The following is a 20,103-nucleotide window of genomic DNA, read 5'->3' as shown; positions in this document are numbered from 1 at the left end:
TTCAATGCATTATGATCTAAGTATGCCTGTAAAACTTTGCTCAACATATCTTGTTCATACTTTCCAATATCATGGTTAGTTTTTGAAGGCCATATGTGTACCTAAATCCTATCTAAATGTCCCAATTTCTTAATGTTTATAATGTCTATAGGTAAAAATTCAGGTTTAGGATATATATTTACAACCTTTGGTTGCTTTTTCCAATAATCCATATGGGTATTCAAGTTCCAATTGGACCTTTCATCATTGAAATTATACCAATTATTAAAAACAAAAGATAAATAATATCAATACAATTAAATGGAAACTAATCTACCATGATCCCCTCACAAGAATTACTCAAATATCTACATGGACCTCACATAGAAACCACACAAATTTCTATCATCATTACTTCCTTCCTATCATATATGTTCTTGATTTGAAACCCGATATATAATGCCAATGATTGTTATTGCTACAAAGATTTTTATACATGGGACTATGACATAGGTTAGTCATTGATATCCCATTCTCAAAGAACTATGAACTTTTCTTGATCCCACAACATTTTTTTCCTCTTAACACATTGCTTAGTATTTTGCAATCAAATGGAGGAAAATTGGAAGAACATTACTAAAAGAATGGAACAACATGTGATGAATCTTACAAGACACTTTTAGGACAAAATAACCTGGCTAGAGGCATCTATTGCAACTTATAAGAGAGAATCCCCTTGATCCAAAACTACATTTTTCCTTTCTGTGGTTTCTTTCATAAGAGTTGCAATAGTATCACCATAGAGGCAAATGTGATTATAGTAAACCATACTCACCACTTTTTGCCAAACCTCTACATATATAAGAAGATATAGAGAAAAATTTGCTGCTTTCCCTTAAGGTTTGGTGAAGAACATATATAGCATGTAATTTTCACTTATGCTTTCGTCCAAGTATATTTTGTAATTGTTTCATCCATCCTAAGTCAATTTGAAATTGCAAATATGTTGCAGAGTGAAAGTACAAAATTGTATAAGGTTTATGTATCAAAGGTTTGAACTCCTTGACAACATAAGGAACAAAGTTGTCCATATCTAGGCATCATAATTTTTTTTTGCACCAACTACAACCATAATTGGTTTCCCTTGTTATGCATACCACCACAACATAATATCTTCATTTCTACAATCTTTGTAAGATTTACAGATTTTTCCCTTGCAAGGTATATAACACGAAGTGAATACTCTGCAACTGAAAAAGGTGGCCCCCCAAGATCACTAACCCCAACCATTTGGCACAACTCCAACCAACTTGTGCCTGTGCAACCTTCTCATTAAAAAAGTGCTTCACAATCACTTTTGGGATCACATCAATTTACAATATATCTCATCATAGACATTATTTTTGTCACAAATTTGCTATGTTCTTCCATTTGCTGCCAAGGGCCTTCGTAGCATTCACTGTGTATCTGTAATCCTCATTAGGAGGCCATGGAAGAATAATTGCAATCAAGAAAATAATTCAAAGACAAAAGACTATCTAATAGTAACAATAACAATAATAAATAAGAGAGATATAAAAGTACTTATATTTTAGAATAATTTCATTTTCTTCTAGACCTTTAGACTCCTTGCATCCAACTTGTCCATACCATCATCAAGATGTCATCCTTTCCTTGCAAGAGCTAGGGTTTCTTCTTTTAGTGGAAACATTCTATCTTAGGGTTTTGCCCACAAACCCTATGCTTTCTTCTCCAAGCCCTTATTCGCTTGATAGGGTTTAATAAACCTTGATACTAAACCAACACTTTCATACTTTCAACCCTTAGATTTTCACATTTACATATTTTTGCAAGTTCAACAGTCTGCAAAACTTTCTTTACAAATACGATAAAGTCTCAATCTCCAAAAATATCCAGACTATATCAAAACCATAAATCTTCACATGACAACCTCATTAGATACTGATGCAAAATATCTAGCAACATATTGATTTGGAGCCTTTTATATCAAGTTTTGCATAATGATTTATTCTTCTTAAGGCAACTTCAGTCTTTAATCTCAAAGAGGAGCTCAACCTCTTCTTCACTATTAGACAACAAGTCATGTCTCCATCTTTCAAGATTGAGTAAAATAGATATCATTCAACAATATTACTTAGACACAATGCAATATTTTCAAAGGGAAACATATGTTCTTAGCAAGTTCAGTGTATCTTTCACAAGGTATATAACTTATCAAGCTTGTACCACTCAGCTTCAAAAAATTGTCATTTGAAATGTCAAGACTATTTTCTCAAGAATTATACCCTTGCTGGAAAAACTCTTCAATGCATTGCACGCGTGCCAGTAACCATATGAGGATACTTTAGGCTGAGATATTAAGACATCATATCTAACCCATTTTAAGGCTCTATTTCTTTAACCATTTCAAGATTTTCTTTTTTTACTTTTCAAATTGAGACGGGTCAACAAGATCCTTTGACGACAATATCTTGTGTCTAATTTTATTTCATGAACAAGATAGGCTTAGACATATCGGGTCCTTAACTATAGTCCTATCTCCTTGATGCACGACTATTTCCACAAGTGAAATATTTGATTTAAATAAGCAATGGTACATATCTTTTATGATTGTTTGGGTCTCCAACACTTCATCTCAACTTCCATAGATATCATACCTTCATTTGCTGAGATAAATTTTTATGCTTAGGACTTCTATACAAGCTTCAATAGATCCACCTTTTGAGACAAAAACAAAATATATTTTCTGAGATTGTATGAGGAGTCTTTCGACCTTTTGAGAAATCTTGGATTCCTTGAGAAATTTCGGCTAGATCTTAGATTTCTGGTTTCTTATTTTTGAGCACCTTTTTGAGACAATTTTGGTCTTTTTAATTCATAAACAGAGGCTTTTGGCTACAAGATCTAAGAAAATGTGATTAAGCATACTAAAATTTATCCTAGCCTATTCAAAGGCCTCAAGCCATTCAACCTACCTTCATTACAAATGAAAAGGAGAATGAAACTTGATCTTGAACTCAGACTAGGGTAACTTATCAAATTATTAGCTTTGTCCATCTGAGAAACTTTGGTCTGAGAAAAAATGAACCCTGATTTGATGCTATCATCCTTTGCTGACCTTAGATGCTCTTCATATGTTTAAGAAAGACTCCTTGCTAGCCTAAAAATTATTTCGCATGCTCCAGAACTTTCTATTTGTCTAAGAAGTTGCTTTCAAAATCTATACTGTCTTCAAATAGAGGGCTAAACATGTACCCTTTTGAACTATAATTTGAGGCTTTAAATTGATCCTCTTCCAAATCAGTTTTAATGGAAACATTGTGAGATTTAAAAGAAGGAAGAATTATGATCATTGGTTTCATTTCTATCAATTAAAGTGTTATGCATATGATTTATTGTCGTTTTGATTTTTGGGTTCACAAAGGTGTTCTATGATGAAGATATTTCCTTTGATACTCATGTTGTTCCATCTTCCATGAACATATTTGTATTAAAAGTTCTCCATTTTTCACTAATTGAAGTACCCTTTTGCCTCTCAAGTTGGAAACTTCCCTTTTCGAAGACATGTTGAATAAGTAGCACTGCACCAGCTAAAATGTTCGAGTCAAATTCTGATTCTTCCATGAATTTATGATTTATGTTACCACTAATTGATATAGTAGGATCATTTAGAGTAATCAACATGCTTCCTATCTTGTTTGGCATACACATCTTAATTATTCCTACAACATGAGGTATTATATCTATGTTTCCACACTTTCTAACAAAATCTATTGTTGATTTCAAACATAATCTTTCCTCTACATTTAAATTAGGTGCTTGAATTTCCCTATGTTGGACACTTAGAATTATGTGGTTGCTTAATAAATTATTACTCTATGATGAGCTTTTCCCTTGATGATAATTATTGTTGAGTATTTATGTTACTTGATGATGGCATATGATGAGATTTTTCCTTTCCATCCATGATGATTATGATGATTCATGTTACATATGTGTATATAGGTATTATTAGGAAAGGTTGACCTTCTGCAGGTTGAAGCATTGACGAAGAATTATTATTAGAATAGACTAAACATTATCATTGATACATGGTTAGAGAATTTGCTCTGCATTCTTTCAGATATCATACTAACGTGGAGACTTATTTTCAATTATAGTAATCCATACGTGGTTCTTTTTTATTTTGTTCCTTGATCATCACTCAAATCTTTATAATTGAAAATAATGTTTAGTATGTTCTAACTTCTACCCATCTTTATATTTTCATGCTTTTGTCTAAGAGAATGATGTTGATAACTTTTTACTAAGAGTTCCCCTTGAGAATAGTTTCATATGAATAAAAATATGATTTAATGTATGTATGTATGATTTAATGTATTTGTTACTCATTGCTGAACATATGTGAGGAACGGTTAAAGAAATGCCAAAATTCTAAGAAAAATTCTAAAGAAGACTCTCGGAGGGACCAAATACTTATCAATTCCCTTGTATCCTTAGTTGTTTCCAAAGGGTTATGCAAAGCCACAGAGCAAGAAAAGAAAGAAGTAATAATTGAGATATATTTGAATCTTGAAGCTGTCGTGATCTAGGTGGATGTTGGTGGCCACCCACCTATCCCACTTGGAACCCCACAACTATCTCTTTTAGCTTTTCAATTTCCTTAATTGCAGCACAATTTACTATTTTTAGTAGTTTTTCGGGTCCTGAACTCCTGGAGCCGTTTTGAGGCCCTAAACGACGTTTTTTGGGAAATCTAGGAGCAACATGGGTCCATGGACTGATGTTGCTCTTCCCAAATTAATATTTCTCACATAGATCTTTCTAACGAGCTATTGTATGCGTCAAACAGAGATTGGGTGCCAAAGTTATGATCTCGGGAAGTTTATGTACCAATTTACCCAAAACGGGGCCCACAGTTTGGCGTTTCATCTTCTAGGGTTAGGTTTTTGGATGTTTAGAGTTTTCCATTGTTTCTCAACAATAAATAGGCCTTTGAGCCTCATTGTAACACATTTCAGAGGCATGTAGCCGCCACATCTCTTCTCAGAGATAAGCTACCATCGCCCTAGCTGGTTTATTTCCATTTATGTTTGTAAGCATATTTCAGTATTTTACATTAATGAAATGAAGTATTATTTCCACTGCATCTCTGTGTTTATGGTTATCTTTGTAATTTTTTGCGTTCCTGTTTAAATCTGGATCAGTGGTATCAGAGCGGTTTGCTTTTTCTCTGTTTTTCTTTGCATGTCCCCAATGAGGTTGGGATATAAGGAGTTAGGGCTTGAACTGGTCGAACTTTGCAAGACCAGCCTCGCAAATCCCGACGACCTCCCATGGCGGATGAAAAGAAAGACGAGGGGACAAGAGATCCTATCAAAATCTTGCTTGAAGAAGCCCTCGAGCGGCAAAGGAATGTGATGATGGACAACTTTGCCTAGATACTTCAGCAGCTACCCGAAGGCGACGCATCGGCTTCCAACAGCTACTCTGGAAACGCCACATCGTTTAAGGTACAAGTTAATTTTGAAATACCCATATTCGAGGGTCAGATAGACGCAGATGCCGTAGATAAATGGTTAAATTTTATAGAAGGGTATTTTTCTGTTCATGAATTTTCAGGTCGGGAAAAGATTGTTTTCGCTCTTCTCAAAGCAGGCCCCCACTTCAAGGACTGGTGGGAAACCTACTGCGAGCAGAAGGATGAAAGTATAGGCTCACTATTTTCAGCCGCACCCACTTGGAATTCATTTCAGGATGCCGTCAAGGAGCAATACTACCTTGTCAAAAGCTGAGGACAAATACATAAAGTGGACCATGCTGCGGCAAGGAAGGGACCAAGATGTGCCAGAGTTCACAAACATTTTTCATATTCTTCGCACACAGCTGGGTATCAAGGATTCTGAGCTACATTTGGTACTCAAATACCGCGGCTGCGTACATAGGTACATCCAGGAAGAGATGGAGTTCTTGAACATCTCATCGCTTAGCATGGCGTACCGATACACTATCAAAATTGAGCAGAAGTTGAAACAAAAGAAGCAAGACTTTGGATCTGTAAATATGAAGACCAAAGGACAAAGCCAAGGCGGGGTGACCCAAGACAACCCGTCAAAGCCGCAAGAAAAGAACAACACCACGAAGTCAAAGAAGGACATAGGAAAGTGGTGTGAGTTCCACAAGAGTCGCACTCATAACACAAGTGAGTGTCGGACCAAGCAGTCGTTGGTGGCCGAGTTGAAGGCTTCCGAATTAGATGCATGTTCCGACCCAGAGTCAGAACGCGACAAGGGGAATGGCAAAGGGAAGCAGATCATTGATGCGGAGCCCAATGCCTCTATTGCCATCACCAAGACCCAGAAGAATGAGCCTGAAGATCCAGAGGAGGGGGAGCGCCTTTTCCACTCATAGATGTGGGTGAAGGGTTCGCCGCTGCAATTCATTATCGACAGTGGCAACCAAAAGAACCTGATTTTAGCAGAGGTCATGAAGCGGTTCGGCATACCGACTATACCACACCCACAACCGTACAGTATCGAGTGGCTTCACCAAGGATGATATCTCTGAGTTCGTCAGAAGTGCCGCCTTCCCTACAACATCAAACCCTTCACAGATGAGGTATTGTGTGATGTTATACGTTTGGATGTTTGTGATGTATTATTAGGCCAACCATACTTGTGGAGGCGACTAGCTGTGTATGAGTCAAGGCCTCGCGTTGTTATTATTTTTTTGGGTAATTGATTATACAGGATACCAAAGGTAGCCCCACCTACCGCCACCTCTTTGATCGCTACTAAGAAAGGCAGCAAGCTCACCTCACAGACTAGGAAATTTATTTTCTGTCTAGTTCGCTCCTAAAGTAAGGGGAAGATCGTCACCACATCCATGACCCCCGCGAAGGGTTCCTCCACGCAGCTACAATAGAAGAGGGATACTGTCATGAAAGAACACAGGAACAACTTCTTCTCACCCACAGGGCCACAACACAAGTTTCAGGTGGGCGAAAAAGTTTAGTTACATATGTAGAAAGAACGCCTTACAAGAGCCCATTAGAAGCTCAGACCACTCCGACATGGTCCTTACAGTGTTACCAAGGCTATGGGAAACAATGCTTGGAGCACAACATTCCTCCATTCCTTCGTCTGCACCAAGTGTTCAATGTGTACCGCCCTCGACCATGCTTCCCACCATTACTGGACACATCAGAGATTGTAGAACAACTCACCAGGGACCAATTTCAGCAGATGGAGGAACTCAACGCAATGGGGACCATTGCTTCTTAAGGGGGGAGGAATGATCCAGGTGGATGTTGGTGGCCACCCACCTATCCCACTTGAACCCCCACAACTGTCTCTTTCAGCTTTTCAATTTCCTTAATTGCAGCACAATTTACTATTTTTAGCAATTTTTTGGGTCTTGAACTTCCAGAGCCGTTTTGAGGCCCTAAACGACGTTTTTGGGAAATCTGGGAGCAACAAGGGTCCATGGGTTCATGGACCCATGTTGCTCTTCCCAAAATAAATCGAATAGATCTTTCGAACGAGCTATTGTTTGCGTCAAATAGAGATCGGGTGCCAAAGTTACGACCCCAGGAAGTTGATGTACCAATTTACCCAAAACGGGGCCCATAGTTTGGCGTTTCATCTTCTAGGGTTAGGTTTTTAGATGTTTAGGGTTTTCCATTGTTTCTCAACAATAAATAGGCCTTCGAGCCTCATTGTAACACAATTTAGAGGCATGTAGCCGCCACATCTCTTCTCATAGATAAGCTACCATCGCCCTAGCTAGTTTATTTCCATTTCTGTTTGTAAGCATATTTCAGTATTTGACATTAATGAAATGAAGTATTATTTCCACTGCATCTTTGTATTTATGGTTATCTCTATAATTTGTTGCGTTCCCGTTTAAATCCGGATCATGTTGTCACGGAAAAGGGATCAAAGTTACATAAAAGGCAGGTGAGGTCAAATTGCATTATGTATATTCTTTTATTTATCAGTGAGATAAATATTATACCCATATTTTTAATAGAGTGTTTAATTTGAAATAAATAAATTTACTTAGTTAGGAGAAGAGCCACAAGCCTTCACAATAAAAGAAACAATGATTGTTCACTTTCAAACAACTCCATTCCAGAGAATGTTTCAATGTTATGGGTTACAAGCCTTGCTATCAGTGCTCAACTATTGACAAACCAACAATAATTTTTCCATTATATTTGATCTTGGGTTGGCCAAAAGAATGCAAAATTATTATTATATTTTTCATTTTCCTTTTTTGCTAAAATGTTCTTTCACCAAATTTTGTAACAACCAATGTAGAAATTGTGGACCATTTTCCTTAGATATATTTTGTTCCCAAATCTTATATTTGAAAATGTTTGACAAATTTTGATATATTTTAATGTCATTGCATAACGATGAGATTCAATTTTATCTTCTCTCGGCCCAAAATGCTTGGGATTAGTGGTGGTGAAGGAGTTTCATGACATTTGGTCAAGGGACTTCACATGATGCCTTGACTAGCTTCCATTCCCATTGGTCATTTTGGCACCCTGATCTGCATGCATATATTGTGAACCCAAACCCATCTAATATTCTCCTTGAGGCCTGCTATTTTGTTAGTTGGACTTTGGCTTACTAGCAGGGTTGTGGGAGTCAACCACAACTAGCACAAGTTTGAATATCAACATATTCCTATATTGTTTCTACCAGAGAACCCGTGAAGTGACATGCCCTTGGAGTTTCATATTTAAGGGGGAATAGGTCATATTCACGAATAAAATGTTGTTTGATCTAGAATACCCAAGGAATTATTATTGGAAGTGTTATATGATTAGCTAATAATGGATCTTCCACCTACTACTTGAATCTCATGATTGGTGAAGGACCATTCCAAGAACCCAAATTACCAGCCAAGGAGGAGGCCTCTTTCTATAAAATTTTCCATAATTCTTCACTTGATTTACATAGAACCTTGGACCTAATCCAAGTCTTCTTTGCAATATATGTTAGGATATTCTGACACATAGGAAATAGTTAAGTATAACTTGGTCTAGTATAGAGTTAGGTAAAGTGTGTTTCTTTGCTATGTACTTTTGTAACTTACAATTCGATGGTCACTGTTGAAAATAGCAACAAGAAATGATAAAAATAGATGTGTTAAAAATAGCACTGCTATAAATAGCATTTCGGGACACATTCCAATTTTAGTTAGTCCCTAAATTAAAATTGAGAATTAAAATTTTAATTTGATATTTTTGTGTGTAAATCAACATTTTATATTAAGAAAATAATACATATTTACAAAAGGTCTGCTCGTGCAGACAGAAGACTACTTTCCTAGTCCGAATACACCCCGTCATGACCAAAATGATCTCCTACAAAACCCCAGGGCACACCACGCAGGGCGGCAGAGAAAGTCAGGGGTTGACAAAAAACAAACAGTGAACAAACTGAGACCCACATAGAGCCTTGGACAGCTAGAGAAAAATACCAGAAAAACTGACAAAACGGATAAGTTCCAAGGTCAATGATCGAATATACAGACCCATGCCCTAGGAACTCATCCAGTGCTTGCAGCATAGACCCATTACATCTCGAGAACCACATAATCCTTGGAGGATTCCTGAGCAATCGGAGCCTTGGCTCTGCCTGCCTGAGGTAGCGATGAGAGTGTGCCCTGACTGTTGCGCGTTTTCTCCTCCGCCCTTTCCCCAGCACTCATAGCTTTCTGACAAATGGAGTGACACAAAAGACTGATCAAGAGTATTAGCTTTTTGGAAATGGTATCGAATTGCTACTCCAGACCGCTAATTTTAAAGTCCAAGGCTTCCAATATCGCCGCATGCTCTGCAGAAGTTACAACAACAGCATGTTGAGCCTGTCATGCTTGGCTGATGTAATCACCTTGAATGCTTATGGCTTTTGTCAGCATCGTCTTCATCCTCCACATTTCTGCTTGCGTGCGGACATATTGGGTGGCCTGAGTTGTAGATGTTCCAGGGTCCTGGACCCACTCCATATCCTTCTCCAATTCATGCTCCTCCAAGTTCTCCTCTTCCTCAGCCACTATAGCCTCCAACTCCTCAATATTATGTTTTTCCCTCTGAGAGGTCCTTGTTTCATAAGTTTCCCGAGTTTGTTTGAGATCTTGGTTGGCAGAAGAATTTTTGCTGCCCTCGCCCGCCATTATCTTGAAATCAGGCGCTGAACAACACCGTATTCTAAGGGCCAAGGAAAAGAGTTTCTGCAGACTAACCGAATACACAGTGGTGCTGCCGTTATTGGGTACTGAAGATATAAAGGAGAGAGCGGGTGAGTCACTTGCTGCGTTCCATCTTGTCACCTGCTGACCGCAAATCCCTTCATTATTATCCTTGCTTCGTGGTTCACACTTTCGATGATGTCTCTGATTTTTGCTCTTAAGTTTTCCCCTCTTGAACCTCTCCGATGCATGCCAAGTGTCCATACTTTTATATGGGCGCCGGCGGAACTCATACTTTTCGTTCATGGAGCTGATGGGAGTGACTCCTGCCTGCTTGTGCATTGAATGCCCATTTCTTGCCTGTCCTTTATTCTTCTGCCGACCCTTAATTCTCCCCGCAGTACGATTGATAATAATCATATCCCAATACCTGCATAGAGCGCCGTCCCTTTGGCCTTATCTTTCATTTACCATATCCTGCCTCGAGAGCAGGGTACACTTGTTTCTTACTTCCGGGCAGGTGACGTCCTGCCAACAGCTGTCTATGATGATAGTTGGGTGCTCTATACCATAATTTTCCAGATGATCCGCAACGGTATTAGCTTTGCGGCGAACAGCTTGAAAGATTAAACCATTCAAACACCCAAGATGTTCGGTAATACTCTCTGTCACCTTGGCCAGTCTCCAATGCTGTGTAACTTTGCTTGCTTTGGCTCTCGCATACATCCTTCTCGCTGCTGTGATTGCGAGCTGGGAGTCCCCTTCTACCACTGTTGTGCCTGCCTGTAATTTCCTAAGAATTCTCAGACCCTGTTCCAGTGCTGCGAAATCCATCTCATTATTGGTTCCTTCCCCTAAGGCTCTGCTATAGATGTACTGAATTTCTCCTTCGCTGTTCCTGAGAATGCCTCCGATGCCGGCCAGACCTGGATTACCCCGGGAAGCACCATCGAAATTTAGCTTAAGGAAGACTAAAGGTGGCCGTTTCCAGATGCTTAAAGTGGTATTTATCTCCCATTGGCGATTCACGGTAACTGCGAAGGTTCCTTTATCTAGGTTGAAAGCTTTCAAGATTTGTAAGTCCCCAGTTGATGCTTTACTATCTTGTTCTGGTCTGCCTTTGACAAGAACCAATTGCCTAATATTTTGTATAATAATTTCTATAGAGTGATTTATATTTCTGGTTTCGTTTAAGAATATTCTCCTATTCCTTTCCTTCCAGATTGACCATGTAATGAACCCTGGCATAGTTTTCCAAATGATGTTAACCAATTGATTGCTGGAGAAATTGCCTCACCAATTTTCGATGGTTTCTTGAATGGAATCTCTTATTCTATCAGTTTGCTGTAAAGTGGTTTTCGCCCAATTCCTCAGGAGGTTTGCCAACTCACATGTGTTCAATAGATGATTCATTGTTTCTTCTTCCTTTTCACACATGGGGCATCTAGATGGGCCACAAAACCCTTTCTTTTGGAGATTCTCCCAAGTGAGAGTTTTCCTGTGCATTAGGAGCCAAAGGAAGGTTTTAATTTTCGGCCAGAATTGAAAATCCCAGACCTTGTTGCTCCATTTAAATTTTTCTTCTTGCTCTGAATCTTCGATGAAGTTTCTGGCTTCTTTGAGCGTGAAATTGCCCCCTCCTTGCTTTCCCCATCTTAGTTGGTCATTGTCTTCCACCTTTCTAATTCTTCTTTTGTTTAACAGTGTTTGCAAGTTCCTAATGTCATTGTTTGCTTCGGTCATGTGCTCTGTTTCATTGACTGCCCAAGTTCTCCACTCCTGGTCCCTATTATTAGGAGTCCAATAGTGATTCACCGTCATTCCCCCAAGGTCCTGGTAATTTCTTTGAAGACCTGCAAACTCAGGCCTTTCCAACTTGGGGAGTTGTTGCCAGGCGTCCTCCTAAAAAAGGGCAGTTTCTCCATTGCAAATTTCCCAAAAGCTATTCTCCTGTATAATGTGTCGGTTTTTTCTTGCTAGGTTCTAGATCGGTGAGCCTTCTGGGTTCTCTTGCATTTTGATCAGGTGCTGTATACTATGCATTGGAGCATATTTTTCCTTCCAATGTCTAGCCCAAGGAAGTTTGGGTTCCTTCAGCCATTTCCACCACAACTTAGCACCACAGGCCCTATTGATGGTGGAGGGGTCTAGCAAGTTTAACCCTCCCAGTTGTTTGGGCTTACACATTTTATTCCATGCCACTAGAGCCCACTTTTTCTTCTTAGCATTTCCTGACCATAAGAAAATTCTCTGAATTATCCTCATTTGCTGAAGGACTCCTTTGGGAGCAGGAATTATGGAGAGCATATATTGAGGAATAGCTTGCAAGACTGCTTTGGTTAAGACTAGCCTACCAGCAAAATTGAGGGCCCTATGGGTCCAATGATCGCATCTTTTCTCCAGGCTTGCTAGGATCTTCTCCCAATGTATTTTTTGGCAGGGTTTATCAGTTAGAGGAGCTCCTAGGTACCTAGAGGGCAGGCTGTTTCTGCTGTTTCTAAAATAATTAATTAATTCATCTTGAGTTAATTAGTTATAGAAAATTAGACATGAAGTCTATGTGAATACATGCAACAGTTTCCCCTTTGATTGAGGAAGTTATCCCTTGATTAAGGAGATCACGATGAGTTGTACTTTGAGTTGTAATTAGTTAGCTCAATTAACTGAGTTAAGTCCAGTTAGATTAGTTCCAACAGTTTGTGGAACTGATTGTGAGTTCAGTTATTTAATGCATGCATGCATGTAACTGCTGCACTTCAGATAACTAAATATTTTCTCATAAATAACTCATGCATGTCAGTTCAGTTAGAGACCCAGTTGAGATCAGATGATGGGACAGTGTACTATCAGTTGCAGGAATATTCCATTGAGGATATCTCTTGCACGCAGAAGGAATTCATTCCTTGAGGATTGCGTAGTTACTTATGAGTTTTGATGAGTGTGTGATGTGGGAATTCACACAGGTGGTAGCATTGGACCCCAGGAGAAACTGTGCAAGGAAATAGGAGGCTTGGAGGATTGGAGGAAGGCATATGTTGTGTCTATTCAGTCTGTGAGCTGCATTGAAGGATTGTACTGAGAGCTGGATAGCTTGTGAGCTAAAAATTTGTGTAATCCGGACATATTTCCACTTGTACGATAATATAGAGATCAGGGTTTTTAGCTAAGGATTTCCCCAAAGTATTCTTCTGTGTTCATGTGTGATTGCTTTCTCATTCTCTGTTATATGTGTTCTATTTGATCTTGCTGAAAATCGATTAAGATTCCCCAGTTTTGTTTGTAGAAGTAGATCAAGTATTTTGCTTTAGTATATTGCATTATCAGGTGATCTACAATGTGAAATTCTACATGGTATCAGAGCAAAGGTGATCAAAGAGAAGAACAATATACACAGAAGGGAGAAGTTCGAAGTTTGATGTTCCTGATTATAGAATTCGAATTCTTATCACATCTCAAATTTCACCAATGGCATTCAACGATTTAAGACTCGAGTATGCCCTTGATGGCAACTCGAATTATATATCCTGGAAGGATCGCATGGAAGCAATATTAGAGGACAACGGCCAAAAGGACTTCATTGATCAAGAAGTCCCCAAGCCAGCAACAACTAATGCCCAAGAATTGGTGGAATGGAAGAAATGTGTGGCTAGAGCGAGGAGAATCCTTCTAGAGGGAGTTCGAGACCACATAGTCTTGAGTCTCCATGGGAAGGATACACCATTTTCAATGTGGAAAACATTAAAGGATCTATATCAGAACAACAGTGATAAGAGGAAGCTGGTGTTGAAAGACACACTTCAGAAAATCAAGTGTGAAAAGGGCGACGCGATCTTTACATATATGAACAAGCTCACCACCTGCAGGGATGAGCTTGGAAGTGTAGGGATCACGACAATCGATGATGACATGGTGAGTCTTGCTCTCCTTGGTCTTCCTAAGAGTTGGCATAGCTACCAAGATTCAGTAAATGGAATAGAGAAACTGTCAGATTGGGAACGACTTTGGTCGGATCTGATGCAAGAGGAGATAAGAAGAAGCACTAGAGATGGATCTTCATCAAAACAAGATGATGAAGAAAATCTAGCCTTAGCGAGTAAGGTGAGGAAAGGGAAAGGGAAGGCGTCCCATTCCAAATCTAGTTCTTCCCATGGTGGGAAGAATTTTGACAAATCGAAAGTGAGATGCTTTCATTGTCATGAGGTGGGTCATTATGCTACGAATTGTCCACTGAATAAATCCAAGAAGGGATCCTCGAAGGGATCAGATGGTGAGGCATTGGCCTCACAGTTTGAATTGGATTTCTCCCTCATCACATGCATGGTTTCATCGATGGTGGGATGTGTTTGGTACCTAGATAGTGGAGCTTCATTCCACACGACTGGCAACAAGAATCTTTTCAGTACCTTGGAGGAGAAGGATCTCCAAATGCGGATTGAGATGGGCGATGATGGAAAGTAATATGTTTCAGGTGAAGGTATGGTTGTGTTTTGAGAGGGAGCATGGGGCTCCTCTCACCCTAACTGGTGTAAAGTATGTACCGATTTTGAAGAAGAATCTTGTGTCCATCGCTATGCTGGAAGACAAAGGTTATGATGTAGTCTTTAGTAAAGGAAAGGTATTCCTGAGGCATATCGGCACTGGACAAACCAAGAGGATTGGGATTTGAGTAAAGAATCTCTACAAGCTAGAGGTAGACGAATGTGCTGCATTGAGTTCCAAAGCAGAGTTGGTGTAGAGCCAAGATGTTGGCGAGCTATGGCATAGAAGATTGGGCCACTTGCACCATGGGGCCTTTAAGATCATGCAACAGATTTCTACTAGACTTCTGAAGGAAAAACTAGAGCAGACGGATACATGCAAAGGTTATACCTTGGGTAAGTATGCGAAATCTTCCTTCCAAGATCGAGACAGTAGAGCTGGAGCAATCCTGGAGCCAGTTCACATAGATGTGTGTGGACCATTCTCTACAGCCTCCACTGCTAAACAAAGGTACTATGTTATTTTTATTGATGATTTTTCTCATAGATGTTGGATATACTTTATGCAGAAGAAGGATCAGACCTTCTCAAGGCTTTGTGTTTTTAAATCCTTAGTAGAGAAATAAACTGGAAAGAAAATAAGGGCCTTGCATAGCAACAATGGTGGAGAGTATGTCTCCCAATAGTTTAAGGAGTTATGCGTAGCAGAAGGAATTAAACGGGAGTTGACGACACCCCATAACCCACAGCAGAATGGGGTGGCCAAAAGGAAGAACAAATTGATTGTGGGAGCAGCTCGAGCGATGTTGCATGAACAAAGCCTACCACTTCATTTGTGGGTTGAGGCATGCAATACAACAATATACTTACAGAACAGAAGCTCGCATCGTATACTGGGGATGAAGACACCAATGGAAGCCTTTTCCAAGAAGCGACCAAATGTGAGTCACTTCAGGATATTTGGATCATCGGTTTATTTCCATGTGACCAAAGATGCCCGCAAGAAGTTAGATCCAACAGCTGAGTTGGGGATACTTGTGGGGTACACTAATACACCCCACAACTATCGAGTGTTCTTGCCTACCAGTCAGAGGACAGTGGTATGCAGAGATTTGAAGTTTGACGAGCAGAAAGCCACGCGAGTATCACTTGAGAGGGAGCTTAAGTTGCATGCAGAGGAGGAAATTTTAGTTCTTAAGGAGGAGGAACCTCAGACTAATGCGGAGTAGCCGCATGCAGAGGATCTGGGAGTGGAGACATCCACTCATGCTGAGTCTTCCATAGATGGGCGAAAACGCTCAAGGGAAGTTGACAGGTTGATGCTGGATGCACGAGAGAATGTGGGATAGCCATCTTCTCAATGCAAACAGAGGAGGTCACCCGAGCGATACACTAGTTACATGGCCCTGGTTGGGGAGTGTGTAGAGACTGAACCTTCTTCTTTTGATGAAGCAGTGTAGCAACCAATTTGGTTTGATGCTATGGTGGAGGAGTACGACTCCATCATTTGGAACAATGTTTGGGATGTTGTCCCAAGACCAGAGGACAAGTCAGTGGTGAGTTCTCGATGGCTTTACAAGGTAAAGCAGGAAGCTGATGGCAGTGTTGAGAAACATAAGGCAAGGTTTGTTGCCCATGGTTTCTCAAAGCTCGAGGGGATCAACTACGATGAGACTTTTGCTCCTGTAGCAAGGTACTCATCTATCAGATCGATGTTGGCACTATCAGCTCAGATGGGTTGGAAGATCCTTCAGATGGATGTGAAGACTGCGTTCCTCAATGGGAAGAATGAGGAAGAGGTGTACATTGAGCAGCTGGAAGGTTTTGAGACCTTCGATCGTGATTCGCATGTGTGTCGACTCAAGAGGGCTTTGTACGAGCTGAAGCAAGCACCTTGTGCTTGGTACACCAGGATCGATAGCTATTTCACTGGGATGGGCTTCACCAAGAGTGAAGCAGATGTGAACCTTTACCACATCGTGGTAGAAGGTAAGCCATTGATCATTGTTATTTATGTGGATGACCTGATTTTGACAGGTGATGATCAGTTGATCAAGTCTTGTAAGGAGGACCTTGCAAGAGAGTTCGAGATGAGAGACATGGGTCTTATGCACTACTTTCTAGGCATGGAAGTGTGGCAGAAGATGGGGAAGTATTTGCGTTTCAAGGCAACTATGCCAATGAGATACTCAGGCAATTCCACATGGATAAGTGCAAGCCCATGCAGACTCCTCTAGTTGGTAACTGGACGAAGGAGGATGCTACTTCAGGTAAGGTAGTAGCTGTTATTATTTGTCGGCAACTTGTGGGTTGATTGATGTATCTAGTGAACGCATGACCATATTTATGCTTTGCGGTGAACTAGTTGAGTCAAGCTATGGTTCAACCTACCTACTACTTGAAGCTCATGATTGGTGAAGGACCATTCCAAGAACCCAAATTCCCAGCCAAGGAGGAGGCCTCTTTCTATACAAATTTCCATAATTCTTCACTTGATTTACATAGAACCTTGGACCTAATCCAACTCTTCTTTGCAATATATGTTAGGATATTTCGACACATAGGAAATAGTTAAGTATAACTTGGTCTAGTATAGAGTTAGGTAAAGTGTGTTTCTTTACTATGTACTTTTGTAACTTACAATCCGACGGTCACTATTGAAAATAGCAACAAGAGATGCTAAAAATAGAAGTGCTAAAAATATCACTGCTATAAATAGAATTTCGGGATACATTCCAATTTTAGTTAGTCCCTAAATGAAAATTGAGAATTAAAATTCGAATTTGATCTTAGCAGCTGTTTGTAAAATAATTAATTGATTCATCTTGAGTTAATTAGTTGTAGAAAATTAAACATGAAGTCTATGTGAAGACATGCAACAGTTTCCCCTTTGATTGAGGAAGTTATCCCTTGATTAAGGAGATCAGGATGAGTTGTACGTTGAGTTGTAATTAGTTATCTCAGTTAACTGAGTTAAGTCCAGTTAGATTAGTTCCAACAGTTTGTGGAACTGATTGTGAGTTCAGTTAGTTAATGCATGCATGCATGTAGCTGTTGCACTTCAGATAACTGAATATTCTCTCACAAATAACTCATGCATGTCAGTTCAGTCAGAGACCTAGTTGAGATCAGATGATGGGATAGTGTACTATCAGTTGCAGGAATATTCCATTGAGGATATCTCTTGCATGCAGAAGGAATTCATTCCTTGAGGATTGCGCAGTTACTTCTGAGTTTTGATGAGTGTGTGATGTGGGAATTCACACAGGTGGCAACATTGGACCCTAGGAGAAACTGCGCAAAGAAATAGGAGGCTTAGAGGATTGGAGGAAGGCGTATGTTGTGTCTATTTAGTCTGTGAGCTGCATTGAGGTATTGTATTGAGAGTTGGATAGCTTGTGAGCTAAATCTTTGTGTAATTCAGAGATATTTCCACTTGTATAATAATACAGAGATCAGGGTTTTTAGCTGAGGCTTTCCGTAGAGTATTCTTCTGTGTTCATGTGTGATTTCTTTCTCATTCTCTGTTATGTGTGTTCTATTTGATCTTGCTCAAAATCGATTAAGCTTCCGCAAGTTTGTTTGTAGAAGTAGATCAAGTATTTTGCTTTAGTATATTGCATTATCAGGTGATCTAAAATGTGAAATTCTACAGTCACGATATGTTCTAGACATTAAGTGATCCAATGGTTCATTTTCTCCTCGGTATTACCAACACTTAATCTATGGCTTAACACCCGATTGGTCCATGATCTCTATTTAAAGAGCATGGAGGGTCATTTGTAAGGTGACCATTCATGAGAGAAGCTTATGTAATTTTTCTTTTTCTTTTATATTAATAAATTTCCTGAAGTGGTTGCGTTGGTGGTGGGATCCAGTATTGTAGCAATAATGCTGCAACTCCTGGGACTCCCCTCTTTAATCTTATCAACCCGGTAGTTCGTAAAAAACTTGGAAGCGACAGTGCTGTATGCACAAGTACTAGCTCTTGCCGCAGCTATCACTTGGTCAGCTGGCACAAGTCCGCTAGGGGCTCAAGCCAACTTCTATGAGCTCTTAGAAGAAGCTTTGTACCTGATGGATGGAAGATAACTCAAAGGAAGCTGATCTACTTGCAGAAAGAAACTGAAAGTCAAAGAGTAAAATAAACCCTAGCAAACCTAATTCTACCAGCTAGTCTACTCATGCAACGGAGAGGATGCAAACTATTGAAAATGATGCCATTACTTCTACAAAGGTGAAATGCACATGCCTATGCTATCTCTATCTAAAGAACACATCTTTTTGTATTTTTGATTACGTTATCAAAATTATCATACATGTACTTTTAACTGGCTTCTTACAGTGCAGGGGTGGATCAAGGAGGAAAAATGCTTGGAAAAGGTTGGGAAGGTTCAGAGAGGGTCTAAGGAGTCCCTAACACCCTTCCAGAGAGTTTCACCAAGTTTGGCTATCCAGCAACCTCAATTGTGAGCTTCTACAGGAAGTCTGCAGGGGTTCTACAGGATGTTTCAGGGATTTCTACAGGATGTTCAGAAATTTCTACAGGATGTTCTGACATTGGATTTTGGAAAATGGGTGAGTGAAAGAGGATGCATGAATGGATAGGGAGGTAGGGTAGGGGTCTGAGATGACCCAGTGACTGATGGATGAAGTGATGAGTGGATGTGGATAGCTAACTTGTCTTAAGGAAGGCTAAGGCAATGGAAGAGCAAGAAGGTATGGTTACATGGAGAGAAGAGTAGTTGTGAGACGAAGAAGCTAACTAGGAGATGGAATAGCTGACCTGGACGAAGCTTAGGTGGATGAGAGAAAGATGGATATGCCCTGCACAGTGTGCACTTAACTAAATCAACCAAATCCTACATACAATCGAAATCTTAGCTAATCTATCCAAACTGTCAACGAAACAAATGAACAACAACTTTATTTGCAAAAAGAACCATGTACAACACTTAATCAAAGGAACATCTAAAAAGGTCTGAACGCATGACTAACTTCTACAAATGAAAAACATTACACCAACAATTGCATGGTCAAGCAAACTAGTGTTTTTGTTGAGCAGCACTGGTTCCACAATTCCAGCCCCTGATCCAATAAGGGAGAGGTGAAACTGAGAGTGCAGGCAACCCTTTTCTGGAGTTTTTATCAATCCTTATCTTATCAAGCTATTCTACACATCTGAAGCAATTATATTCCTCAACAATGACCTACTTAATCAACACAACTAAATCTAGCTCAACAAACTTCGTTTCAAATGCATAAAAGAAAAATCACAGTGCTGAAAGGAAAGATAACAATACAAATAAGGAGGCCCTAGGCTCTCAGGTTGGGCCCAACCCCGAGAGCTATGGCTCCTATAAAAAAACTCAGAGCTGATATCAAATCTAACTGCTTCCCATTATCAAAAAATAATCAT

This window comes from Pinus tabuliformis, chromosome Q, assembly GCF_031772625.1.
Source record: "Pinus tabuliformis cultivar Carrire ecotype Pingquan chromosome Q, CPIR1, whole genome shotgun sequence".
In the NCBI taxonomy this organism is placed as follows: Eukaryota; Viridiplantae; Streptophyta; class Pinopsida; order Pinales; family Pinaceae; genus Pinus; species Pinus tabuliformis.
Note: the sequence above shows the minus strand (reverse complement) of the source record.